The sequence below is a fragment of the Scyliorhinus torazame genome, chromosome 5, assembly GCF_047496885.1.
Source record: "Scyliorhinus torazame isolate Kashiwa2021f chromosome 5, sScyTor2.1, whole genome shotgun sequence".
NCBI classification, from domain to species: Eukaryota; Metazoa; Chordata; class Chondrichthyes; order Carcharhiniformes; family Scyliorhinidae; genus Scyliorhinus; species Scyliorhinus torazame.
In genome coordinates this window covers 116942827-116970273 of record NC_092711.1, presented here as the reverse complement: position 1 = coordinate 116970273, position 27447 = coordinate 116942827, and the positions used below count along the sequence as shown (strand labels likewise).

Below are 27447 nucleotides of genomic sequence, written 5' to 3'. Positions count from 1 at the left end.
ATTGAAAGTCAAAGAGATCTAGGAGTACAGGTCCACAGGTCATTGAAAGGGGCAACACAGGTGGAGAAGGTAGTCAAGAAGGCATACGGCATGCTTGCCTTCATTGGCCGGGGCATTGAGTATAAGAATTGGCAAGTCATGTTGCAGCTGTATAGAACCTTAGTTAGGCCACACTTGGAGTATAGTGTTCAATTCTGGTCGCCACACTACCAGAAGGATGTGGAGGCTTTAGAGAGGGTGCAGAAGAGATTTACCAGAATGTTGCCTGATATGGAGGGCATTAGCTATGAGGAGCGGTTGAATAAACTCGGTTTGTTCTCACTGGAACGAAGGAGGTTGAGGGGAGACCTGATAGAGGTCTACAAAATTATGAGGGGCATAGACAGAGTGGATAGTCAGAGGCTTTTCCCCAGGGTAGAGGGGTCAATTACTAGGGGGCATAGGTTTAAGGTGAGAGGGGCAAGGTTTAGAGTAGATGTACGAGGCAAGTTTTTTACGCAGAGGGTAGTGGGTGCCTGGAACTCGCTACCGGAGGAGGTGGTGGAAGCAGGGACGATAGTGACATTTAAGGGGCATCTTGACAAATACATGAATAGGATGGAATAGAGGGATACGGACCCAGGAAGTGTAGAAGATTGTAGTTTAGTCGGACAGCATTTTCGGCACGGGCTTGGAGGGCCGAAGGGCCTGTTCCTGTGCTGTACATTTCTTTGTTCTTTTTTGTTCTTGTTCGTTTTCACAGACTTTTTGGGGCATATTGGTGAAGCCAACACGGCCAAAAGGATTCCCTCTCAAGACTTCCGGTTGCGGCTATGCGGAGCTAAGTCGCACATTCGGCGGCTCCCGCAAAAACGGACTTTTGGGCTCTTTTCAGGGCCCCCAAGGGCACTTTTTTCAACGTTTCTCGGTGTGGGAAGGAGTTAATAAAAGCTCCCCGTCAGTATATCGTTTTAACTAGGAGCGGGGTGACAAAAAAGGTGGTGGTGGACCAGAAGAAAGGGGGGAAGAAGGACAAAATGGCGGCGGGCGGAGACCAGGCAGCGTGGAGGCAGTGGGCGGAGGTGCAACAAGAGGGTATCCAGCGCTGCGTCAGAGAGATTAAAACGGACCTGATAAAGCCGATGAAGGCTTCTATTGATAAGCTGCTGAAGACACAGACGGCCCAGGGGGTGGCGATCCGAGAGGCTCGACAAAAGATCTCTGATAATGAGGACGAGATCTTAGACCTGGCGGTAAAGGTGGAGGCGCATGAGGCGCTCCACAAGAAATGGCAGGAGCGGTTCGAGGAGTGGAGAATCGGTCGAGGCGGAAGAATCTGCGGATTCTGGGCCTCCGGGAGGGGCTGGAGGGGCCGGACGTGGGGGCCTATGTGGTCACCATGTTGAACTCGCTGATGGGAGCGGGGTCCTTCCAGGGGCCCCTGGAGCTGGAAGGGGCCCATAGAGTGTTGGCGAGGAGGCCCAAGGCTAACGAGCCTCCGCGGGAGGTGCTGGTGTGGTTCCATCGGTTCGTCGATCGGGAGTGTGTGCTCAGGTGGGCCAAGAAGGAGAGGAGCAGCAGGTGGGAGAACGCGGAGGTTCGGATATATCAGGACTGGAGTGCGGAGGTGGCGAACAGGAGGGCCGGGTACAATCGAGCGAAGGCGGTGCTGCACAGGAAGGGGGTGAGGTTTGGCATGTTGCAGCCGGCGCGACTGTGGGTTACCTACAAGGACCGGCACCATTATTTTGAGTCTCCGGAGGAGGCGTGGGCCTTTGTTCAGGCCGAGAAGCTGGACACAGACTGAGGGTCAGGATGGGCGATTGGGGACTGCGGTGGATATGTTATGCCTATTTTTGGTTCGCCGGGGGGGGGGGCCTTTGCATTGTTTTGGGTTTCTTTTTCTCTGTGTTTTTCTCTTTCGGGTTGGGGAGGGTGGATGGGGCGGGTTGGGCACTGTTTTGGTTGGTGGCGGGGCCTGGTAGGTGGAGAGCGCGGGCTTTTTTCCCGCGCTGAAGACTGGGGGGGCGGGGCCGGGACGGGGAAGCGAGGATTGTTTCCCGCGGTTAGAACGGAGGGGGGAGGGGGAGAGGAGGGTGTGCCACACAATGGGAGGAGTCGAAGGGGAGGCGGGAGTGGCCGGGGTCAGCAGCAGTCAGCTGACTTGCGGAAGTGCAATGGGGGGGGAGTAAACCAGCTAGGATGGGTCCTAGCCGGGGGGGGGGGGGCGGGGGCCGGCATTGTGGCAGATAATGGCGGTAGGTACATAGTGGTAAGTTGCAGGGAGAGAGGGTGGTACTGGTCAATGTGTATGCTCCGAACTGGGATGATGCGGGTTTTATGCGGCGTATGTTGGGTCGGATCCCAGACTTGGAAGTGGGGGGCCTGATAATGGGGGGAGACTTTAACACGGTGTTGGATCCGGCACTGGATCGCTCCAGGTCTAGGACGGGTAGGAAGCCGGCGGCGGCTAGAGTGTTGAGGGGTTTTATGGACCAAATGGGAGGGGTGGACCCTTGGAGATTTGCAAGGCCAGGGGCTAGGGAATTTTCATTTTTCTCACATGTCCATAAGGCTTATTCTAGAATCGACTTTTTCATTTTGAGTAGGGCGCTGATAGCGAGAGTAGAGGATACCGAGTATTCGGCAATAGCCATTTCGGACCACGCCCTGCATTGGGTGGACGTGGAGATGGGGGAGGAGAGGGACCAGCGCCCCCTGTGGCGCTTGGAGGTGGGGCTGTTGGTGGACGGGGAGGTGAGCGAGCGTGTCCGAGGAAGTATAGAGAGGTACTTGGAGACCAATGACAACGGGGAGGTCCGAGTGGGGATGGTATGGGAGGCACTGAAGGTGGTGGTGAGGGGAGAGCTGATCTCCATTAGGGCCCACAAGGAGCGGGAGGAGAGGGAGAGGCTGGTGGGGGAGATGGTGAGGGTAGACAGGAGGTATGCGGAAGGGCCTGAGGAAGGATTGTTGAGGAAGAGGCGCAGCCTCCAGGCCGAATTCGACCTGGTGACCACCAGGAAGGCGGAGGTGCAGTGGAGGAAGGCCCAGGGGGCGGTCTACGAGTATGGGGAAAAGGCAAGCCGGATGCTGGCACATCAGCTTCGGAAGCGGGACGCAGGTAAGGAGATCAGGGGAGTTAAGGACAGGGGAGGGAGCGTGGTGCGGAGTGGGGTTGGCATCAATGGGTCTTCAGGGACTTCTACGGGGAATTGTACCGATTCGAGCCCCCACGGGTGGAGGGAGGGATGGGCCGTTTCCTGGACCAATTGATGTTTCCAAAGGTGGAAGAGGGACTGGTGGCGGGACTGGGGGCCCCGATTGGGCTGGAGGAGCTGATCAAAGGGATAGGAAGCATGCAGGCGGGGAAGGCACCGGGGCCGGACGGTTTCCTGGTCGAATTCTATGAAACATATATGGACCTGTTGGGCCCGCTGTTCATTAGGACCTTTAATGAGGCAAGGGAGGGGGGGGGCTTTACCCCCGACGATGTCCCGGGCACTGATCTCCTTGATCCTGAAGCGGGACTAGGATCCCCTGCAATGTGGGTCTTACAGACCGATTTCCTTGCTAAATGTAGATGCCAAGGTGCTGGCGAAGGTCTTAGCCACGAGGATTGAGGATTGTGTACCGCAGATCGTCCATGAAGACCAGACGGGGTTTGTGAAGGGGAGACAGTTGAACGCGAATGTGCGGGGGCTTTTGAACGTTATGATGCCGGCGAGGGAGGGGGAGGCGGAGATAGTGGTGGCGATGGACGCTGAGAAATCCTTCGACAGGGTAGAGTGGGGGTACCTGTGGGAGGTGCTGAAGAGGTTCGGGTTTGGGGAGGGGTTTGTCAGGTGGGTTAGGCTGTTGTATGAGGTCCCGATGGCGAGTGTGGCCACAAATAGGAGGAGGTCCGAGTACTTTCGGTTGCACCGAGGGACGAGACGGGTGTCCCCTGCCCCCCCCTGCTCTTCGCACTGGCGATTGAACCCCTGGCTATGGCACTGAGAGAGTTGAGGAACTGGAGGGGGTTGGTGCGGGGTGGGGAGGAGCATAGGGTGTCGCTTTATGCGGACAACCTGCTGCTGTATGTGGCGGACCCGGTGGGAGGAATGCCAGAGGTAATGAGGATCCTGAGGGAATTCGGGGACTTTTCGGGGTACAAGCTCAATATGGGGAAGGGTGAGCTGTTCGTAGTTCAGCTCGGGGACCAGGAGAGGGGGATTGGCGAGCTCCCACTAAAAAGGGCGGAGAGGAGCTTCAGATATTTGGGGGTCCAGGTGGCCAGGAGCTGGGGGGCACTGCATAGGCTTAACTTTACAAGGCTGGTGGAGCAAATGGAGGAGGAGTTCAAGAGGTGGGACGCGTTGCTGCTGTCCTTGGTGGGTAGGGTGCAGTCAATCAAAATGATGGTGCTCCCAAGGTTTTTGTTCCTGTTCCAGTGCCTCCCCGTGTTTATCCCAAAGGCTTTTTTCAGGCGTGTTAACAGGAGTATGATAGGGTTTGTGTGGGCGCGAGGGACTCCGAGGGTGAGAAGGGTGTTCCTGGAGCGGAGTAGAGATAGGGGGGGCTGGCGCTGCCCAACCTCGTGGGTACTACTGGGCCGCCAATGCGACGATGGTGCGCAAGTGGGTGATGGAGAGGGAGGGGGCTGCATGGAAGAGGCTGGAGACGGCGTCCTGTGTGGGTACGAGTCTGGGGGCGCTGGCAACGGCGCCGCTGCCGCTCCCTCCAAGGCGGTATACCACGAGCCCGGTGGTGGTGGCGGCCCTCAAAATTTGGGTGCAGTGGAGACGGCATAGGGGGGAAGTTGGGGCCTCGGTGTGGACCCCATTACGGGGGAACCACCGGTTCGCCCCAGGAAGAACAGGTGGAGGGTTTTCGGGGTGGCACAGGGCAGGGATACGAAAGTTGGGGGACCTGTTTGTGGACGGGAAGTTCGCGAGCTTGGGTGAGGTGGTGGAATTCCCGCGGCTACTGCCACACACAGTTCAGGACAGGGTGCTCTCGGGGGGTGGGTGGGAGTGGGGAAGATCTCGGAAACTTACCAGGTGATGCAGGAGGTGGAGGAGGCCTCGGTGGTGGAGTTGAAAGGTAAGTGGGAGGAGGAGTTGGGAGAGGGGATCGAAGAGGGGACGTGGGCAGATGCCCTAGGGAGGGTGAATTCTTCCTCTTCGTGCGCGAGGCTCAGCCTCGTACAGTTTAAGGTGCTGCACAGGGCACACATGACCGGGACAAGGATGAGCCGGTTCTTTGGGGGTGAGGACAGGTGTGTTAGGTGCTCAGGGAGCCCAGCAAATCACACCCATATGTTCTGGGCATGCCCAGCGCTGAAGGAATTTTGGAAGGGCGTAGCGAGGACAGTGTCGAGGGTGGGAGGATCCAGGGTCAGACCGAGCTGGGGGCTCGCAATATTTGGGGTGGCAGAGGAGCCGGGAGTGCAGGAGGCGAAAGAGGCCGGAATTCTGGCCTTTGCGTCCCTGGTAGCCCGGCGAAGGATTCTCCTTCAGTGGAAAGATGCGAGGCCCCCAAGCGTGGAATCCTGGATCAGCGATATGGCACGGTTCATTAAATTGGAGAGGGTGAAATTCGCCTTGAGAGGGTCGGTGCAAGGGTTCTTTAGGCGGTGGCAACCGTTCTTAGACTTTCTGGCAGAGCGATAGACATTGGTCAATGGCAGCAGCAGCTCGCGGGGGGGGGGGGGGGGGGGCGTGGTTTACTTTATTTTTGTTTCTGTTATTTACACTGGAGGGTCTGAGGGGGTGTATACACCTGTTGTGTTAAGTCGGGGTGTTAAAGTTAATTTATTTATGTACATGGGGGGAGGGGTTTGGGGGGTTGCTTTTTTAGATTGTGTTTTGTACTTAACCCTGTTGGGTTCTTTTTTCTTTCTCATTTTGTTATTGATATTTTATGAAAACCTTTAAGAAAAATTATTTAAAAAAAAAAAAAGAAATGTTCAGGCTGGAGTCCAGTTACGAGTGGTGTACCACAAGGATCTGTTTTGGGCCACTGCTGTTTGTCATTTTTATAAATGACCTGGAGGAGGGCGTAGAAGGATGGGTGAGTAAATTTGCAGATGACACTAAAGTCGATGGAGTTGTGGACAGTGCTGAATGATGTTACAAGTTACAGATAAGCTTCTTGGCAGTGTGGATGAGCAGAGAGATCTCGGTGTTCATGTACATAGATCCATGAAAGTTTCCACCCAGGTTGAGAGGGTTGTTAAGAAGGCGTACGGTGTGTTAGCTTTTATTGGTAGAGGGAATGAGTTTCGGAGCCATGAGGTCATGTTGCAGCTGTACAGAACTGGTGCGGCCGCATTTGGAGTATTGCGTGCAATTCTGGTCGCCGCATTATAGGAAGGATGTGGAAGCATTGGAAAGGGTGCAGAGGAGATTTACCGTAATGTTGCCTGGTATGGAGGGAAGATCTTCTGAGGAAAGGCTGAGGGACTTGAGGCTGTTTTCGTTAGAGAGAAGAAGGTTAAGAGGTGACTTAATTGAGGCATACAAGATGATGAGAGGATTAGATAGGGTGGACAGTGAGAACCTTTTTCCTCAGATGGTGATGTCCGCACGAGGGGACATAGCTTTAAATTGAGGGGAGATAGATATAGGACAGATGTCAGAGGTAGGTTCTTTACTCAGAGAGTAGTAAGGGCGTGGACCGGCTCCGGCCAGAGCGAGAAGCCGCTCAGTGATCTTCCCCGCTCCCCTCTCCCTACGGCGACTGGCTGGTCCAAAAAGAGATCGGGAGCGACCGCTGGCGGCAGCCGCACTGTACTTGCTGTGGACAGCTCGGGTCAGCAGCGCTTTCTGAGCTTGCGCGCTGGGCCTACAGCTGAGGGAGTGGGGGAGGGGACTTTGCAAAATGTCTTCCCATCATTTTCTTCCCAGTCCTGCAGTTTGATTTGAAATAGCCGAGCATTGGATTTTAGCTTCACACACAGACTTCAAAACTTCCTCTTCTACCCAATATCTGTAAGTAAAACACTTACTTTCTCCCTCTGGGGAATACAGAGAGTTGTGGGAATCTGGAACTGGAATTAGAGACAAATCTGCTGAGGGGGGAAATGCTGAGATTTTGTGGAACCAGTTTTTATTGTCTGAGATATTTCAAGTCAAATTTATTCTGGCTATTCAAATACTATTTGTCAATAAATTATTCATTTGTGTTTTTCGTTTGATTGTTAAGGTAAATAAAAACCTTCTTCTTTGATTTATTACATTGTCTGGCCATTTAGAATTTTTCTATTCTGTAATATACTGGATGAATTGATACATTCAGGAGGGTAATTGGGAGGGTGTATGTTAGGTACAGCAGAGTGAGAGTGGAGGGATGGAGGTTTACAGCTTTTGTGGAAGGAGAGGGGAAAGAATGTCCCATAGCAACTAAAATTGTCAATTGAATTTCTCTCCCATATTGACAGTGGTGACTTGTAAACTCCCTTTACAGGATATCAGAAGTGGAGGATTTGCAGTCAGAAATCTCCAATGAAACAGCATGTCCAAATCTGACAGAGTCATTCGATTCATCGGGACCTGAATTTCATCAGCTTTTGAATCTAGAAGGAAAATGATTGTTCTGTCTGCTTCAAAGCATTTTAACCATCAATGTGACTGGAAAAGCACCAAGACACACAACCGAGTGAGAGTGTTCCAGTGAACTGACTGTTTCACAGCTTGAAAAAACATCACACCATTCACAGCGGATTGAAACCCAACAATTGGAACTGTTCTTCCAACTAACCTGGAGAGACACAAGAAAACCGACACCATGAAGAAACCGTGGAAATGTGGGAAGGTCTTCCATTTCCCGTCTGGGCTGGAAGCTCATCTACATATTCACACTGGGGAGAGGCCTTTCACCTGCTCTATGTGTGGGAGGGGATTCACTCAGTCATCCCATCTGCAAACACACAAATGAGTTCACACTGGGGAGAGACCATTCACCTGCTCCATGTGTGGGAAGGGATACATTGATTCATCTGCCTTGCTGTTACACCAGCGAGTTCACACTGGGGAGAGGCCCTTTACCTGCTCCAATTGTGGGAAGAAATACATTGATTCATCCAACCAGCTGATACACCAGCGAGTTCACACTGGGGAGAGGCCATTTACCTGCTCTAAGTGTGGCAAGGGATTCAATCAGTCATCCTGCCTTAAGACGCACCAGCGTCTTCACACCAGTGAGAAGCCATTCACATGCTCCACGTGTGAGAAGAGATTCAGTGATTCATCCAGCCTGCTGGTCCACTGGCACATTCACACTGGGGAGAGCCCATTCACCTGCTCCGACTGTGGGAAAAAATTTACGACTTCATCCAACCTGCAGAGACACCAGCGCATTCACACTGGAGAGAGGCCGTTCACCTGCTCTCAGTGTGGGAAAGGATTCACTCAGTTATCCAGCCTCCTGAAACACCAGCAAGTTCACAGTGGGGAGAGGCCATTCACCTGCTCCGACTGTGAGAAAGGATTTATTGATTCATCCCACCTGCTGAGACACCAGCGTGTTCACCAGTGATGACAGGGGTTGGATTCTGCTGTTACTCACATCCAGGACTGGGCCATGTTCATTCTGACAGTGGGTGAAGAGGGAGGTCGGAGGGTTTCTTTCTGCTGGACTGGCCGGTCCCATGACTCTGCTTTTATCCTGGATAGTAAATAGTGTTTTCCTACCACTGCAGTTAGATCTAAAATAAATACTCAGTTCCATTGAGTCTACAGCACTCTGTTGGCCTTTATTGGTAGAGGGATTGAGTTCCGGAGTCGGGAGGTCATGTTGCAGCTGTACAGAACTCTGGTACGGCCGCATTTGGACTTTTGCGTACAGTTCTGGTCACCGCATTATAGGAAGGACGTGGAGGCTTTGGAGTGGGTGCAGAGGAGATTTACCAGGATGTTGCCTGGTATGGAGGGAAAATCTTATGAGGAAAGGCTGATGGACTTGAGGTTGTTTTCGTTAGAGAGAAGAAGGTTAAGAGGAGACTTAATAGAGGCATACAAAATGATCAGGGAGTTAGATAGGGTGGACAGTGAGAGCCTTCTCCCGCGGATGGATATGGCTGGCACGAGGGGACATAACTTTAAACTGAGGGGTAATAGATATAGGACAGAGGTCAGAGGTAGGTTCTTTACGCAAAGAGTAGTGAGGCCATGGAATGCCCTACCTGCTACAGTAGTGAACTCGCCAACATTGAGGGCATTTAAAAGTTTATTGGATAAACATATGGATGATAATGGCATAGTGTAGGTTAGATGGCTTTTGTTTCGGTGCAACATCGTGGGCCGAAGGGCCTGTACTGCGCTGTATCGTTCTATGTTCTATGGTTCATTCCACAGGAAATGCCTGATTCAATCAGAGTCAACCTGCCTGGTTTGAATTTAAACAAAGCTTGTCTCATCAGTTAACTGGTGCACTCTCCATGGCAATGCCTCTCCACGGCAACGCCTCCCCATGGCAATGCCTCCCCATGGCAACACCTCTACCAATCAGAGTCCACTTACCAACAAATCAACACTCTCTTCTCATGAAGTTTAAATTGTTGTTCCCTTTAAATTTTCTATTCGTGCGAATGTCCTGATGAGTGGAAGATGAAAAGCTTCAACTCTTTTCTCGATTACTGTTTTAATTACCTACCAGTCTGTAATGCTTGAGTAAGAAGTGAGCCTTCATTGAGTTACAATTACTTAATCAGTAGTTATAGTGAAAGGATCAGTTTTATTTGTAGTAAAAATGTAAAAGCCTAATTGTTGTGTATGTAAAGAATGTGCAATGAGGATAAATGTACTGGCAAGAGAGACCTTCCAACTCTGATTAACCTCAACATTTGAAACGGTATGAATAAGGAATTGTACAGAATCAGATAAAGGGATATTATGAAACAGTTCAATTGTATTCCTGTCCAAGATAATGAGAGATGGTGATATAAGTAATTACCATCCAGTCATAAATTAATCTAGTGATCAAATTGAACAATTTTCATGTTGCAACAGGCCCAACTCTTGCCTTTGACAATGTGCCGCCTAGGAGACTGTTAAATACGTTTAAGAGCCCATGGTGTTAAGGGTAAGATCCTGGCATAGATAGGGGATTGGCTGACTTGCAGAAGGCAGAGAGTGGTGATAAAGGTGTCTTTTTCAGGATGGCCACCGGTGACTAGTGGTTAGCCTAGGGTCTGTGCTGGGACCACAAATTTTCACAAAGTACATTAATGATCTGGAAGAAGGAACTGAAGGCACTGTTTGCAGATGATAAAAAGATCTGTAGAGGGACGGGTTGTATTGAGGGGGCTGCAGAAGGATTTGGATAGGCTAGGAGAGTGAGCGAAAAGTGGCAGCTGGAATACAATGTGGAAAAGTGTGAGGTTATGCACTTTGGAAGGAGGAATTTAGGCATCGACTATTTTCTAAATGGGAAAATGCTTATGAAATCAGAAGCACAAAGGGACTTGGGAGTCCTTATTCAGGATTCTCTTAAGGTTAACGCGCAGGTTCAGTCGGCAGTTAGGAAGGCAAATGCAGTGTTAGCATTCATGTCAAGAGGCAAGAATACAAGGCCAGGGATGTACTTCTGAGTCTGTATAAGATCTAATCAGACCCCATTTTGAGCATTGTGAGCAGTTCTGGGCCCGTGTCTAAGGACGGATGTGCTGGCCTTGGAAAGGGTCCAGAGGAGGTTTACAAGAATGATCCCTGGAATGAAGAGCTTCTCGTATGAGGAACGGTTGAGGACTCTGGGTCTGTACTCGTTGGAGTTCAGAAGGATGAGGGGGGATCTTATTGAAACTTATAGGGTACAGCAAGGCCTGGATAGAATGGACGTGGTGAGGATGTTTCCACTTGTAGGAAAAACTAGAACCAGTGGACACAATCTCAGACTAAAGGAATGATCCTTTAAAACGGAGATGAGGAGGAATTTCTTCAGCCAGAGAGTGGTGAATCTGTGGAACTCAATGCCGCAGAAAGCTATGGAGGTCAAATCACTGAGTGCGTTTAAGACAGCGATAGATAGATTCTTGATTAACAAGGGGATCAGGGGTTATGGGGGGAAGGCAGGAGAATGGAGATGAGAAAAATATCAGACATGATTGAATGGTGGAGCAGACTCGATGGGCCGAGTGGCCTAATTCTGCTCCTATGTCTTATGGTCTTATGGTGAGCTCATGGTCACTTTGGAGGATAAAATGAGGTTCCAACGGTCTTGTTAGCCAAGTGCAAAAGACTACCGAGGCTACGTTCCACAGAAATTGCTGTCAGAGAAGGAGCCTGAGAGGGTTAGGCTTCTACAGATTGGTCACCTGCATGAAATTGTGAATGTCAATGTCTCAAAGTTGTTCAGTAAACCTTTATCTTTGAATAAACTTATTTATCTTGGGGATCACTGCACAATGTTCAGTGCCATTCACAACTCCTCAGATACTCAAGCAGTTCATTTCCAAATGCAACAAGACCTGGACAATATCCAGACGGGTTGATAAGTGGCAAGTAACATTCAAGCCAGTCAAGTGCCAGGCAATGGCCATTTCCAATAAGAGAGAATCTAACCAATGCCCCTTGACATTCAATGGCATTACCACCTCTGAACAGTGCTAACCACGGTGCCGCCCATAAATGTAATGGAATACTCTGCCTTTGCCTGAGTGGAGCTCCCAACAACAGGCAAGAAGCTTGACACCATCCAGGACAAAGCAGCCCACTTGATTGGCACCCCATCCACAAACATTCACTCCTTCCACTACTAACAAACAGTGTGCAATAGTGTGTAACATCTACAATATGCACTGGTGAAACTCACCAAAGCTCCTTAGACTTTCCAAACCCCCAACCACGACCATCCAGTAGGACAAAGACAACAGATATATGAAAACACCACCACCTGGAAGTTCACCTCCAAATCACTCACCATCCTAACTTCGAAATATATTACCATTCTGTCACTGGAACTCCCTCCCTAAGAGTACTGTGTGTGTACCAACACCTCAGGTACTTCAGGGGTTCAACAAGGAAGCTCACCACCAACTTCTTGAGGTCACGTAGGGATGAGCGATAAATGTTGGCCGAGCCCGTTAATGCACATCCCTTGAATGAATAAAAATTAAACAATAATGAACTTTATTAGTGCCGTAAGTAGGCTTACATTAACACTGGAATGAAGTTACTGTGAAAATCCCCTAGTTGCCACACTCCGGTGCCAGTTCGGGTACACTGAGGGAGAATTCACCTAACAAGCATCTATGGGACTTGTGGGAGAAAGCTGGAGCGCCCGGAGGAAATCCACGCACACACGGGGAGAACGTGTAGACTCCGCACAGACAATGACCCAAGCCGGGAATCGAACCTGGGACCCTGGTGCTGTGAAGCAGCAGTGCTAACCACTGTGTTACCATGCCACCCCCTTTCACTTAAACTGTCCTGGGTATACACAAGGCAGCCATCTTGAATCCTACCCCTGCCATTTCACATTATCCAATTCATATCCAGGTTATAAATACCTACGATTACCTTTCTCACAAGTCCCTATTATTTCTGCAGCAATTATAAATCGACCAGGCTGCAACTGTTAGGTGACATTTAAACTACGAAGTACAATCGTGACTTACTACGCTTATTTTGCTTATCTCCAGACAAGCTAATTCTACATCTGAGATGTAATTCTACATCTAATCAAGGGCTGGTTTAGCACAGGGCTAAATCGCTGTCTTTGAAAGCAGACCAATGCAGGCCAGCAGCATGGTTCAGTTCCCGTACCAGCCTCCCCGAACAGGTGCCGGAATGTGGCGACTAGGGGCTTTTCACAGTAACTACATTGAAGCCCACTTGTGACAATAAGTGATTTTCATTTCATTTCATTTTCACATCTTCATCTTCTGAGCCGAGATCGTTTCTCACGACTGTGTTGATCTCAAATGTGATCATCAGAACTAACCCATACCCTTTCATCTCGTCCTATCCTAAACTAAAGAGCTGGTAATTAACTTCAGGAAGCAAAGTACTGTACACAGCCCTGTCAGCATCAACGGGGCCGAGGTGGAGATGGTTAGCAGTTTCAAATTCCTAGGGGTGCACATCTCCAAAAATCTGTCCTGGTCCACCCACGTCGACGCTACCACCAAGAAAGCACAACAGCGTCTATGCTTCCACAGGAAACTAAGGAAATTCGGCATGCCCACATTGACTGTTACCAACTTTTACAGATGCACCATAGAAAGCATCCTATCAGGCTGCATCACAGCCTGGTATGGCAACTGCTCGGCCCAGGACCGCAAGAAACTTCAGAGGGTCGTGAACACCGCCCAGTCCATCACACGAACCTGCCTCCCATCCATTGACTCCATCTACACCTCCCGCTGCCTGGGGTAAGCGGGCAGTATAATCAAAGATCCCTCCCACCTGGCTTACTCACTCTTCCAACTTCTTCCATCGGGCAGGAGATACAGAAGTCTGAGAACACACACGACCAGACTCAAAAACAGCTTCTTCCCCACTGTCACCAGACTCCTAAATGACCCTTTATGGACTGACTCCATTAACACTACACCCTGTATGCTTCATCCGATGCCATTGCTTATGTAGTTACATTGTATATGTTGTGTTGCCCTATTATGTATTTTATTTTATTCCCTTTTCTTTTCATGTACTTAATGATCTGTTGAGCTGCTCGCAGAAAAATACTTTTCCCTGTACCTCGGTACACGTGACAATAAACAAATCCAATCCAATCCTCTGTGAAGTCAACTACTCCGGAATATTCAGTTTCCAGCTTCAGCAACTTTGCAAACACATCCCTGTATTGGCTGCGATACCATGCACATTTATTTCTATCTCTGCCATCAGTTCATCTATCTTATTACAAATACTGGTGTATTCAGATGGAGAGCATTTAAATCTCTTTCTATCCTTTGGATTTCGGCGGGAGCGGTGCGCAAGGGCCTTCTGGGAGGTAAGTTTTTACTTTTAAAACCCTTACCTTTGCAGGAGCAGCACTTTGGATTTCGGCGGGAGCGGTGCGCAAGGGCCTTCTGGGAGGTAAGTTTTTACTTTTAAAACCCTTACCTTTGCAGGAGCAGCACTTTGGATTTCGGCGGGAGCGGTGCGCAAGGGCCTTCTGGGAGGTAAGTTTTTACTTTAAAAACACTTACCTGGTCCCGTTTCTGTTCTTTTCTGTTTTTGTTTTATGAAAGGCGGGAACCGGAAGTTCGCGGACTTCTGGGAAGGGCCCCCCCCCCCAACCAATAAATTCTGGTGGAGAGGAAACCTGAGACACTACACGTAGTGTCTCCCACCCGCCCTCCCCCTCTAACCTAATAATAAGACCCATTGGTGTGAGGTAAGTGCCATATATTATTATATATATAATTTTTTTTTAAAAAGTATTTATTTATTTATTAACCAGATCCTGGTTAGAAGTTAGAGGGAGACTTCCGGGTGCGGCGATGACCAGCTAGGTCGCACGTTTCGGCAGCTCCCGGTGGAACGGACTTTTGGGCTCTTAATAGGAGCCCCAACGGCAATTTTAACGGCTAAAAACACTGTGCGGTAAACCAGAAGGGAATCCCCCCTGGACACGGATGGAAAAAGGAGAGGAAAGTGGCCGGATTGCAGTGGATCCTCTAGAGCAGCGGCCAGGAAGGCAAGCACAAAGCAAGATGGCGTCGGAAGGTGGCAGTTTAATATGGGGCCCTGACCAACAAGAGTTCCTGCGGCGCTGCGTGGAAGAACTTAAAAAGGAGATAAAGAAGGAGCTGTTGGCCCCGATATTACAGGCGGTTGAAGGGCGAAAGGAGGAGCAAAAGACTCAGGAGCAGGAGCTTCGGGTTGTGAAGGCAAAGGCTGCGGAGAATGAGGACGAAATACAGGGCCTGGTGGTGAAGACAGATGCACGAGGCACAACACAAAAGGTGTGTGGAAAGGCTGGAGGTGCTGCAGAGTAATGCGAGGAGGAAGAATTTAAGGATTCTTGGTCTTCCCGAAGGGGTGGACGTCGGGGCATATGTGAGCACGATGCTTCACTCGTTAATGGGATCGGAGGCCCCGACGGGCCCATTGGAGGTGGAGGGAGCTTATCGAGTTATGGCGCGAAGACAAAGGGCTGGAGAAATTCCTCGAGCCATAGTGGTGAGATTTCTCCGATATAAGGACAGAGAGATGGTCCTCAGATGGGCAAAGAAAACCCGGAGCAGTAGGTGGGAGAACGCGGTGATCCGCATATATCAAGATTGGAGTGCGAAGGAGGGCAAGCTTTAATCGGGCCAAGGCGGTGCTGCACAAAAGGAAGGTTAAATTTGGAATGCTGCAGCCGGCAAGACTGTGGGTCACACATCAAGGGAAACACCACTACTTTGAAACGGCAGAAGAGGCGTGGACATTTATTGTCGAGGAGGAACTGGAATAAGCGGGCTAGAAAAGAACGTTTGGGACAAAGTGGTGGGGTGACTACGTGGGGTGAAGGGGGGGGGGGAAATGGGGGAAGAGATGATTTCCCAAGTTGATAATCCTGCGACCCTGTAACTTTTCTCTCTTCCCCATGTCGTGGGGGAGGGGGGAAGGGAGGATGAGGAGCTGGGGGCGCGGCCAAATGGGAAGCGCGGGCTTTGTTCCCGCGCTATGGTAATCATGGTGGGAACAGGGAAGCAGGAAGGAGGGGGCCTCGCACAGTGGGGGCCGAGGTCACGGGGGGAAGCCGAGGTCGGCCAGAGTTTGCTGACTTCTGGGAGCAACATGGGGGGTGCAATTAGGCTAGAAAGGGATCTAGCGGGGGGGGGGGGAGTTAACTGGGTTGCTGCTGCTGGGGAGAAGGGGGAGCTGGTATGGGGTGGGGTGGTCGGGGCGGGAGGGCGCCGTTGGGGGGAGATACGGCTACGTGGGAACCAGGTGAGGAGGTGGATTGAAAAAGGAGACGGCTAGTCGACAAGGGGGGGGGGGGGGTAAAGAGCCCCCCAACCCGGCTGATCACGTGGAATGTGAGAGGGCTGAACGGGCCGATTAAGAGGGCACGGGTACTCGCACACCTAAAAAACTTAAGGCAGATGTGGTTATGCTGCAGGAGACGCATCTGAAACTGATAGACTTGGTCAGACTTCGCAAAGGATGGGTGGGGCAGGTGTTTCATTCAGGGCTAGACGCAAAAAACAGGGGGGTGGCTATATTAGTGGGGAAGCGGGTAATGTTTGAGGCAAAGACCATAGTGGCGGATAGTGGGGGCAGATACGTGATGGTGAGTGGCAGATTGCAAGGGGAGGCGGTGGTTTTAGTGAACGTATATGCCCCGAACTGGGATGATGCCAATTTTATGAGGCGCATGTTGGGACGCATCCCGGACCTAGAGGCGGGAAAGTTGGTAACGGGTGGAGATTTTAATACGGTGCTGGACCCAGGGCTGGACAGATCGAGGTCCAGGACCGGAAGGAGGCCGGCTGCAGCTAGGGTGCTCAAGGACTTTATGGAGCAGATGGGAGGAGTCGACCCCTGGAGATTTAGTAGACCTAGGAGTAAGGAGTTTTCGTTCTTCTCCTGTGTCCACAAAGTCTATTCACGGATAGACTTTTTTGTTTTGGGAAGGGCACTGATCCCGAAGGTGACGGGGACGGAGTATACGGCTATAGCTATTTCGGACCACGCTCCACATTGGGTGGACCTGGAGATAGGGGAGGAAAAAGAACAGCACCCACCCTGGAGAATGGACATGGGATTATTGGCAGATGAGGGGGTGTGTTTAAGGGTGAGGGGGTGTATTGAAAGGTACTTGGAACTCAATGACAATGGGGAGGTTCAGGTGGGAGTGGTCTGGGAGGCGTTGAAGGCTGTGGTTAGAGGGGAGCTGATATCTATCAGGGCACATAAAGGAAAGCAGGAGGGTAGGGAAAGGGAGCGGTTGTTGAAAGAACTTTTGAGGGTGGACAGACAATATGCGGAGGCACCGGAGGAGGGACTGGACAGGGAAAGGCAAAGGCTACATGTAGAATTTGACTTGTTGACTACGGGTAATGCAGAGGCACAATGGAGGAAGGCACAGGGTGTACAGTACGAATATGGGGAGAAGGCGAGCAGGTTGCTGGCCCACCAACTGAGGAAAAGGGGAGCAGCGAGGGAGATGGTAGGGTGAGAGATGAGGAGGGAGAGATGGAGCGGCGAGCGGAGAGAGTGAATGGAGTGTTCAAGGCATTTTATGAAAGATTATATGAAGCTCAGCCCCCGGAAGGGAAGGAGAGAATGATGTGCTTTCTGGATCAGCTGGAATTTCCTAAGGTGGAGGAGCAGGAGAGGGCGGGACTGGGAGCACAGATTGAGACGGAGGAAGTAGTGAAAGGGATTGGAAGCATGAAGGCAGGGAAGGCCCCGGGACCAGACGGATTCCCAGTGGAATTTTATAGGAAATATATGGACTTGCTGGCCCCGCTACTGATGAGAATCTTTAATGAGGCTAGGGAAAGGGGGCAGCTGCCCCCGACTATGTCAGAGGCAACGATATCGCTCCTCCTAAAGAAGGAAAAAGACCCGCTGCAATGCGGGTCCTATAGGCCCATTTCCCTCCTGAATGTGGATGCTAAGATTCTGGCCAAGGTAATGGCAACGAGGATAGAGGATTGTGTCCCGGGGGTGGTTCATGAGGACCAAACTCGGTTTGTGAAGGGGAGACAGCTAAACACAAATATACGGAGGCTGCTAGGGGTAATGATGATGCCCCCACCAGAGGGGGAAGCGGAGATAGTGGTGGCGATGGATGCCGAGAAAGCATTTGATAGAGTGGAGTGGGATTATTTGTGGGAGGTGCTGAGGAGATTTGGCTTTGGAGATGGGTATATCAGATGGGTACAGTTGCTGTATAGGGCCCCGATGGCGAGCGTGGTCACGAATGGACGGGGGTCTGATTATTTTCGGCTCCATAGAGGGACGAGGCAGGGATGTCCTCTGTCCCCGTTATTGTTTGCACTGGCGATTGAGCCCCTGGCCATAGCATTGAGGGGTTCCAGGAAGTGGAGGGGAGTACTCAGGGGAGGAGAAGAACACCGGGTATCTCTGTATGCGGATGATTTGTTGTTGTATGTGGCGGACCCGGCGGAGGGGATGCCAGAGATAATGCGGATACTTGGGGAGTTTGGGGATTTTTCAGGGTATAAATTGAACATGGGGAAAAGTGAGTTGTTCGTGGTGCATCCAGGGGAGCAGAGCAGGGAAATAGAGGATTTACCATTGAGGAAGGTAACAAGGGACTTCCGGTACTTGGGGATCCAGATAGCCAAGAATTGGTGTACATTACACAGGCTTAATTTAACGCGGTTGGTGGAAGAGATGTAGGAGGACTTTAAGAGATGGGACATGGTGTCCCTGTCACTGGCAGGTAGGGTGCAGGCGGTTAAAATGGTGGTCCTCCCGAGATTCCTTTTTGTGTTTCAGTGCCTCCCGGTGGTGGTCACAAAGGCTTTTTTCAAGAGAATCGAGAAGAGTATTATGAGTTTTGTGTGGGCCGGGAAGACCCCGAGAGTGAGGAGGGGATTTTTGCAGCATAGTAGGGACAGGGGGGGGTGTGTTGGCACTACCGAGCCTAAACGACTATTACTGGGCCGCCAATGTTTCAATGGTATATAAGTGGATGGGAGAAGGGGAGGGAGCGGCGTGGAAGAGATTGGAGAGGGCGTCCTGCAGGGGGACTAGCCTACAAGCAATGGTGACGGCACCGTTGCCGTTCTCACCGAAGAAATACACCACAAGCCTGGTGGTGGTGGCTGCATTGAAAATTTGGGGGCAGTGGAGACGGCATAGGGGAAGGGCGGGAGCCTTGGTGCAGTCCCCGATAAGAAATAACCATAGGTTTGTTCCGGGGAGAATGGATGGGGGATTTGGAGCATGGCAAAGAGCTGGGGTAGTACAATTGAGAGATCTGTTCGTAGATGGGACGTTTGCGAGTCTGGGTGCGCTGACGGAAAAATATGGGTTTCCCCAAGGGAATGCATTTTGGTATATGCAACTGAGGGCTTTCGCGAGGCAACAGGTGAGGGAATTTCCGCAGCTCCCGACGCAGGAGGTGCAGGATAGAGTGCTCTCAGAGACATGGGTGGGGGATGGTAAGGTGTCGGACATATATAGGGAAATGAGGGACGAGGGGGAGATCATGGTAGATGAGCTGAAAGGGAAATGGGAAGAAGAGCTGGGGGAGGAGATTGAGGAGGGGCTGTGGGCTGACGCCCTACGTAGGGTAAACTCATCGTCCTCATGTGCCAGGCTAAGCCTGATACAATTCAAGGTTCTACACAGGGCGCATATGACTGGAGCACGGCTCAATAGATTTTTGGGGGTAGAGGATAGGTGTGGGAGATGTTCGAGAAGCCCAGCGAATCATACCCACATGTTCTGGTCATGCCCGGCACTACAGGGGTTCTGGGTGGGGGTGGCAAAGGTGCTTTCGAAGGTGGTGGGGGTCCGGGTCGAACCAAGCTGGGGGTTGGCTATATTCGGGGTTGCAGAAGAGCCGGGAGTGCAGGAGGCGAGAGAGGCTGATGTTTTGGCCTTTGCGTCCCTCGTAGCCCAGCGCAGGATATTGTTAATGTGGAAGGAAGCCAAACCCCCGGGTGTGGAGACCTGGATAAACGACATGGCAGGGTTTATAAAGTTAGAACAGATCAAGTTCGTATTAAGAGGTTCGGCTCAAGGGTTCACCAGGCGGTGGCAACCGTTCGTCGACTACCTCACAGAAAGATAGAGGGAATGGAAAAGAAGAAGACAACAGCAGCAACCCAGGGGGGAGGGGGGGGAGGAACCGGACGGACTCTCAGGGATGTCATTGTATATGTATAGACACTTGTTATAGGTAATGTATATTGGATTGTTGGATTGTATCTTTGGAGAGTAACTATTTTTGACAAGGCAGTTGACACTTGGTTTTGGTTTTGTTTTTGTTTATATATTATTTATTTATTTGTTTAAAATTGGCCACGGTTAGTTATATTGCTTTGTTGTTGTTCAAAAGAAAAACTATGTACTGTTATGTTTGGCCACAAAAGTTTGAATAAAAAATATATTTTTTAAAAAATAGAAGTTAGAGGGATGGCAGGGAAGGGAGTGCAATGTTCCTCCTGCAGGATGTTTGAGATGAGGGATGCCGTTAGTGTCCCTGCTGATTTTACCTGCAGGAAGTGCAGCCATCTCCATCTCCTCCAAGACTGCGTTAGGGAACTGGAGCTGGAGTTGGATGAACTTCGGATCATTCAGGAGGCAGAGGGGGTCAGAGATAGCATCTTCAGTGAATTAGTTACACCAAAGATGGGAGATAGATGGGTAACTGTAAGAGGGACTGGTAAGAAGCAGTCAGTGCAGGGATCCCCTGCGGCCGTTCCCCTGAGTAACAAGTATACCGCTTTGGATACTTGTGGGGGGGGGGACTTACCAGGGGTAAGCCATGGGGTCCGGGACTCTGGCACGGAGTCTGTCCCTGTTGCTCAGAAGGGAAGGGGGGAGAGGAGCAGAGCATTAGTAATTGGGGACTCTATAGTCAGGGGCACAGATAGGAGATTTTGTGGGAGCGAGAGAGACTCACGTTTGGTATGTTGCCTCCCAGGTGCAAGGGTACGTGATGTCTCGGATCGTGTTTTCCGTGTCCTGAAGGGGGAGGGGGAGCAGCCCCAAGTCGTGGTCCACATTGGCACGAACGACATAGGTAGGAAAGGGAACAAGGATGTCAGGCAGGCTTTCAGGGAGTTAGGATGGAAGCTCAGAACGAGAACAAACAGAGTTGTTATCTCTGGGTTGTTGCCCGTGCCACGTGATAATGAGATGAGGAATAGGGAGAGAGAGCAACTAAACACGTGGCTACAGGGATGGTGCAGGTGGGAGGGATTCAGATTTCAGGATAACTGGGGCTCTTTCTGGGGAAGGTGGGACCTCTACAGACAGGATGGTCTACATCTGAACCTGAGGGGCACACATATCCTAGGGGGGAGATTTGTTAGTGCTCTTTGGGGGGGGTTTAAACTAATACAGCAGGGGCACGGGAACCTGGATTGTAGTTTTAGGGTACGAGAGATTGAGAGTATAGAGGTCAGGAGCACAGAATTGACTTCGCAGGAGGGGGCCAGTGTTCAGGTAGGTGGTTTGAAGTGTGTCTACTTCAATGCCAGGAGTATACAAAATAAGGTAGGGGAACTGGCAGCATGGGTTGGTACCTGGGACTTCGATGTTGTGGCCATTTCGGAGACATGGATAGAGCAGGGACAGGAATGATTGTTGCAGGTTCCGGGGTTTAGGTGTTTTAGTAAGCTCAGAGAAGGAGGCAAAAGAGGGGGAGGTGTGGCGCTGCTAGTCAAAAACAGTATTACGGTGGCGGAGAGGATGCTAGATGGGGACTCTTCTTCCGAGGTAGTATGGGCTGAGGTTAGAAACAGGAAAGGAGAGGTCACCCTGTTGGGAGTTTTCTAAAGGCCTCCAAATAGTTCTAGGGATAGAACATAGAACATAGAACAATACAGCGCAGTACAGGCCCTTCGGCCCACGATGTTGCACCGAAACAAAAGCCATCTAACCTACACTATGCCATTATCATCCATATGTTTATCCAATAAACTTTTAAATGCCCTCAATGTTGGCGAGTTCACTACTGTAGCAGGTAGGGCATTCCACGGCCTCACTACTCTTTGCGTAAAGAACCTACCTCTGACCTCTGTCCTATATCTATTACCCCTCAGTTTAAAGTTATGTCCCCTCGTGCCAGCCATATCCATCCGCGGGAGAAGGCTCTCACTGTCCACCCTATCCAACCCCCTGATCATTTTGTATGCCTCTATTAAGTCTCCTCTTAACCTTCTTCTCTCCAACGAAAACAACCTCAAGTCCGTCAGCCTTTCCTCATAAGATTTTCCCTCCATACCAGGCAACATCCTGGTAAATCTCCTCTGCACCCGCTCAAAAGCCTCCACGTCCTTCCTATAATGCGGTGACCAGAACTGTACGCAATACTCCAAATGCGACCGGACCAGAGTTCTGTACAGCTGCAACATGACCTCCCGACTCCGGAACTCAATCCCTCTACCAATAAAGGCCAACACTCCATAGGCCTTCTTCACAACCCTATCAACCTGGGTGGCAACTTTCAGGGATCTATGTACATGGACACCTAGATCCCTCTGCTCATCCACACTTTCAAGAACTTTACCATTAGCCAAATATTCCGCATTCCTGTTATTCCTTCCAAAGTGAATCACCTCACACTTCTCTACATTAAACTCCATTTGCCACCTCTCAGCCCAGCTCTGCAGCTTATCTATATCCCTCTGTAACCTGCTACATCCTTCCACACTATCGACAACACCACCGACTTTAGTATCGTCTGCAAATTTACTCACCCACCCTTCTGCGCCTTCCTCTAGGTCATTGATAAAAATGGCAAACAGCAACGGCCCCAGAACAGATCCTTGTGGTACTCCACTTGTGACTGTACTCCATTCTGAACATTTCCCATCAACCACCACCCTCTGTCTTCTTTCAGCTAGCCAATTTCTGATCCACATCTCTAAATCACCCTCAATCCCCAGCCTCCGTATTTTTTGCAATAGCCTACCGTGGGGAACCTTATCAAACGCTTTGCTGAAATCCATATACACCACATCAACTGCTCTACCCTCGTCTACCTGTTCAGTCACCTTCTCAAAGAACTCAATAAGGTTTGTGAGGCATGACCTACCCTTCACAAAGCCATGCTGACTATCCCTGATCATATTATTCCTATCTAGATGATTATAAATCTTGTGCCTTATAATCCCCTCCAAGACTTTACCCACTACAGACGTGAGGCTCACCGGTCTATAGTTGCCGGGGTTGTCTCTGCTCCCCTTTTTGAACAAAGGGACCACATTTGCTGTCCTCCAGTCCTCTGGCACTATTCCTGTAGCCAATGATGACATAAAAATCAAAGCCAAAGGTCCAGCAATCTCTTCCCTGGCCTCCCATAGAATCCTAGGATAAATCCCATCAGGTCCCGGGGACTTATCTATTTTCAGCCTGTCCAGAATTGCCAACACCTCTTCCCTACGTACCTCAATGCCATCTATTCTATTAGCCTGGGGCTCAGCATTCTCCTCCACAACATTATCTTTTTTCCTGAGTAAATACTGACGAAAAATATTCATTTAGTATCTCGCCTATCTCTTCAGACTCCACACACAATTTCCCATCCCTGTCCTTGACTGGTCCTACTCTTTCCCTAGTCATTCGCTTATTCCTGACATACCTATAGAAAGCTTTTGGGTTTTCCTTGATCCTTCCTGCCAAATACTTCTCATGTCCCCTCCTTGCTCGTCTTAGCTCTCTCTTTAGATCCTTCCTCGCTACCTTGTAACTATCCATCGCCCCAACCGAAACTTCACACTTCATCTTCACATAGGCCTTCTTCTTCCTCTTAACAAGAGATTCCACTTCCTTGGTAAACCACGGTTCCCTCGCTCGACGCCTTCCTCCCTGTCTGACCGGTACATACTTATCAAGAACACGCAGTAGCTGATCCTTGAACAAGCCCCACTTATCCAGTGTGCCCAACACTTGCAGCCTACTTCTCCACCTTATCCCCCCCAAGTCACGTCTAATGGCATCATAATTGCCCTTCCCCCAGCTATAACTCTTGCCCTGCGGTGTATACTTATCCCTTTCCATCATTAACGTAAACGTCACCGAATTGTGGTCACTGTCCCCAAAGTGCTCTCCTACCTCCAAATCCAACACCTGGCCTGGTTCATTACCCAAAACCAAATCCAACGTGGCCTCGCCTCTTGTTGGCCTGTCAACATATTGTTTCAGGAAACCCTCCTGCACACACTGTACAAAAAACGACCCATCTATTGTACTCGAACTATATATTTTCCAGTCAATATTTGGAAAGTTAAAGTCTCCCATAATAACTACCCTGTTACTTTCGCTCATATCCAGAATCATCTTCGCCATCCTTTCCTCTACATCCCTAGAACTATTAGGAGGCCTATAAAAAACTCCCAACAGGGTGACCTCTCCTTTCCTGTTTCTAACTTCAGCCAATACTACCTCGGAAGAAGAGTCCCCATCTAGCATCCTCTCCGCCACCGTAATACTGCTCTTGACTAGCAGCGCCACACCTCCCCCTCTTTTGCCTCCTTCTCTGAGCTTACTAAAACACCTAAACCCCGGAACCTGCAACATCCATTCCTGTCCCTGCTCTATCCATGTCTCCAAAATGGCCACAACATCGAAGTCCCAGGTACCAACCCATGCTGCCAGTTCCCCTACCTTGTTTCGTATACTCCTGGCATTGAAGTAGACACACTTCAAACCACCTACCTGAACGCTGGCCCCCTCCTGCGACGTCAAATCTGTGCTCCTGACCTCTATACTCTCATTCTCCCTTACCCTAAAACTACAATCCAGGTTCCCATGCCCCTGCTGCATTAGTTTAAACCCCCCCAAAGAGCACTAACAAATCTCCCCCCCAGGATATTTGTGCCCCTCAGGTTCAGATGTAGACCATCCTGTCTGTAGAGGTCCCACCTTCCCCAGAAAGAGCCCCAGTTATCCAAAAATCTGAAACCCTCCCGCCTGAACCATCCCTGTAGCCACATGTTTAAATGCTCTCTCTCCCTATTCCTCATCTCACGATGTAGAGGAAAGGATGGCGAAGATGATTCTGGATAAGAGCAAAAGTAACAGGGTAGTTATTATGGGAGACTTAAACTTTCCAAATATTGACTGGAAAAGATGTAGTTTGAGTACATTAGATGGGTCGTTTTTTGTACAATGTGTGCAGGAGGATTTCCTGGCACAATATGTTGACAGGCCAACAAGAGGAGAGGCCACATTGGATTTGGTTTTGGGTAATGAACCAGGCCAGGTATTAGATTTGGAGGTGAAACTTTGAAAGTGAGCACTTTGGGGACAGTGACCACAATTCGGTGACGCTTACGTTAGTGATGGAAAGGGATAAGTATACCCCGCAGGTCAAGAGTTATAGCTGGGGGAAGGGCAATTATGATGCCATTAGACATGACTTGGGGGGGGATAGGTTGGAGAAGTAGGCTGCAAGTGTTGGGCACACTGGATATGTGGAGCTGGTTTAAGGAACAGCTACTGCGTGTTCTTGATAAGTACATACCGGTCAGGCAGGGAGGAAGGCGTCGAGCGAGGGAACCGTGCTTTACCAAAGGAGGGCATTTAAAAGTTTATTGGATAAGCATATGGATGATAATGGCATAGTGTAGGTGAGATGGCTTTTGTTTCAGTGCAACATCGTGGGCCGAAGGGCCTGTACTGCGTTGTATCGTTCTATGTTCTCAGTGGAATCTCCTGTTAAGAGGAAGAAGGAGGCCTATGTGAAGATGAGGAGTGAAGTTTCAGTTGGGGCGCTTGATAGTTACAAGGTAGCGAGGAAGGATCTAAAGAGAGAGCTAAGACGAGCAAGGAGGGGACATGAGAAGTATTTGGCAGGTAGGATCAAGGAAAACCCAAAAGCTTTCTATAGGTATGTGAGGAATAAAATAATGACTAGGGTAAGAGTAGGGCCAGTCAAGGACAGGGATGGGAAGTGGTGTGTGGAGTCTGAAGACATAGGCGAGATACTAAACAAATATTTTTCGTCAGTATTCACTCAGGAAAAAGATAATGTTGTGGAGGAGAATGCTGAGACCCAGGCTATTAGAATAGATGGCATTGAGGTACGTAGGGAAGAGGTGTTGGCAATTCTGGACAGGCTGAAAATAGAGAAGTCCCCGGGGCCTGATGGGATTTATCCTAGGATTCCCTGGGAAGCCAGGGAAGAGATTGCTGGGCCTTTGGCTTTAATTTTTATGTCATCATTGGCTACAGGAATAGTGCCAGAGGACTGGAGGATAGCAAATGTGGTCCCTTTGTTCAAGAAGGGGAGTAGAGACAACCCAGGCAACTATAGACCGGTGAGCCTCACGTCTGTTGTGGGTAAAGTCTTGGAGGGGATTATAAGAGACAAGATTTATAATCATCTAGATAGGAATAATATGATTAGGGATAGTCAGCATGGCTTTGTGAAGGGTAGGTCATGCCTCACAAACCTTATCGAGTTCTTTGAGAAGGTGACTGAACAGGTAGACGAGGGTAGAGCAGTTGATGTGTATATGGATTTCAGTAAATCATTTGATAAGGTTCCCCACGGTAGGCTATTGCAGATAATACGGAGGCTGGGGATTGAGGGTGATTTAGAGATGTGGATCAGAAATTGGCTAGCTGAAAGAAGACAGAGGGTGGTGGTTAATGGGAAATGTTCAGAATGGAATTCAGTTACAAGTGGCGTACCACAAGGATCTGTTCTGGGGCCTTTGTTGTTTGTCATTTTTATCAATGACCTAGAGGAGGGCGCAGAAGGGTGGGTGAGTAAATTTGCAGACGACACTAAAGTCGGTGGTGTTGTCGACAGTGCGGAAGGATGTAGCAGGTTACAGAGGGACATAGATAAGCTGCAGAGCTGGGCTGAGAGGTGGCAAATGGAGTTTAATGTAGAGAAGTGTGAGGTGATTCACTTTGGAAGGAATAACAGGAATGCAGAATATTTGGCTAATGGTAAAGTTCTTGGAAGTGTGGATGAGCAGAGGGATCTAGGTGTCCATGTACATAGATCCCTGAAAGTTGCCACCCAGGGTGATAGGGTTGTGAAGAAGGCCTATGGAGTGTTGGCCTTTATTGGTCGAGGGATTGAGTTCCGGAGTCATGAGGTCATGTTGCAGCTGTACAAAACTCTGGTATGGCCGCATTTGGAGTATCGCGTACAGTTCTGGTCACCGCATTATAGGAAGGACATGGAAGCTTTGGAGCAGGTGCAGAGGAGATTTACCAGGATGTTGCCTGGTATGGAGGGAAAATCTTATGAGGAAAGGCTGATGGACTTGAGGTTGTTTTCGTTAGAGAGAAGAAGGTTAAGAGGAGACTTAATAGAGGCATACAAAATGATCAGGGGGTTAGATAGGGTGGACAGTGAGAGCCTTCTCCCACAGATGGAAATGGCTAGCACGAGGGGACATAGCCTTAAACTGAGGGGTAATAGATTTAGGACAGAGGTCAGAGGTAGGTTCTTTACGCAAAGAGTGGTGAGGCTGTGGAATGCCCTACCTGCAACAGTAGTGAACTCGCCAACATTGAGGGCATTTAAAAGTTTATTGGATAAGCATATGGATGATAATGGCATAGTATAGGTTAGATGGCTTTTTTTGACTTTCCATGTCGGTGCAACATGGTGGGCCGAAGGGCCTGTACTGCACTGTATCGTTCTATGTTCTATCCTGTTTCCCTACTTTGACCCTCTGTTGCATCTATTTGTACATAAGAACATAAGAACTAGGAACAAGAGTTGGCCATCCGGCCCCTCGAGCCTGTGCCGCTATTTAATGAGATCATGGCTGATCTTTGTGGACTCAGCTCCACTCTCCAGCCCGTACACCATATCCCCGAATCTCTTTATTCTTTAGAAAGGCATCTATCGTTTTCTTAAAAACGTTTA

At 49.9% G+C, this 27447-nt stretch overlaps 1 protein-coding gene and 1 long non-coding RNA gene across 6 annotated transcripts in view; one reads left to right on the top strand and one right to left on the bottom strand.

The window, feature by feature from the left end:
• The window catches only part of LOC140421704 (uncharacterized), a 244678-nt gene that overhangs the window by 78372 nt on the left and 138859 nt on the right, over nt 1-27447 (bottom strand). The window lies entirely within an intron of this gene.
• On the top strand, nt 5779-11355 carry LOC140421737 (uncharacterized). The gene is made up of 2 exons (XR_011947051.1): nt 5779-6953; nt 7429-11355. It is a non-coding gene; the product is annotated as an uncharacterized lncRNA (long non-coding RNA).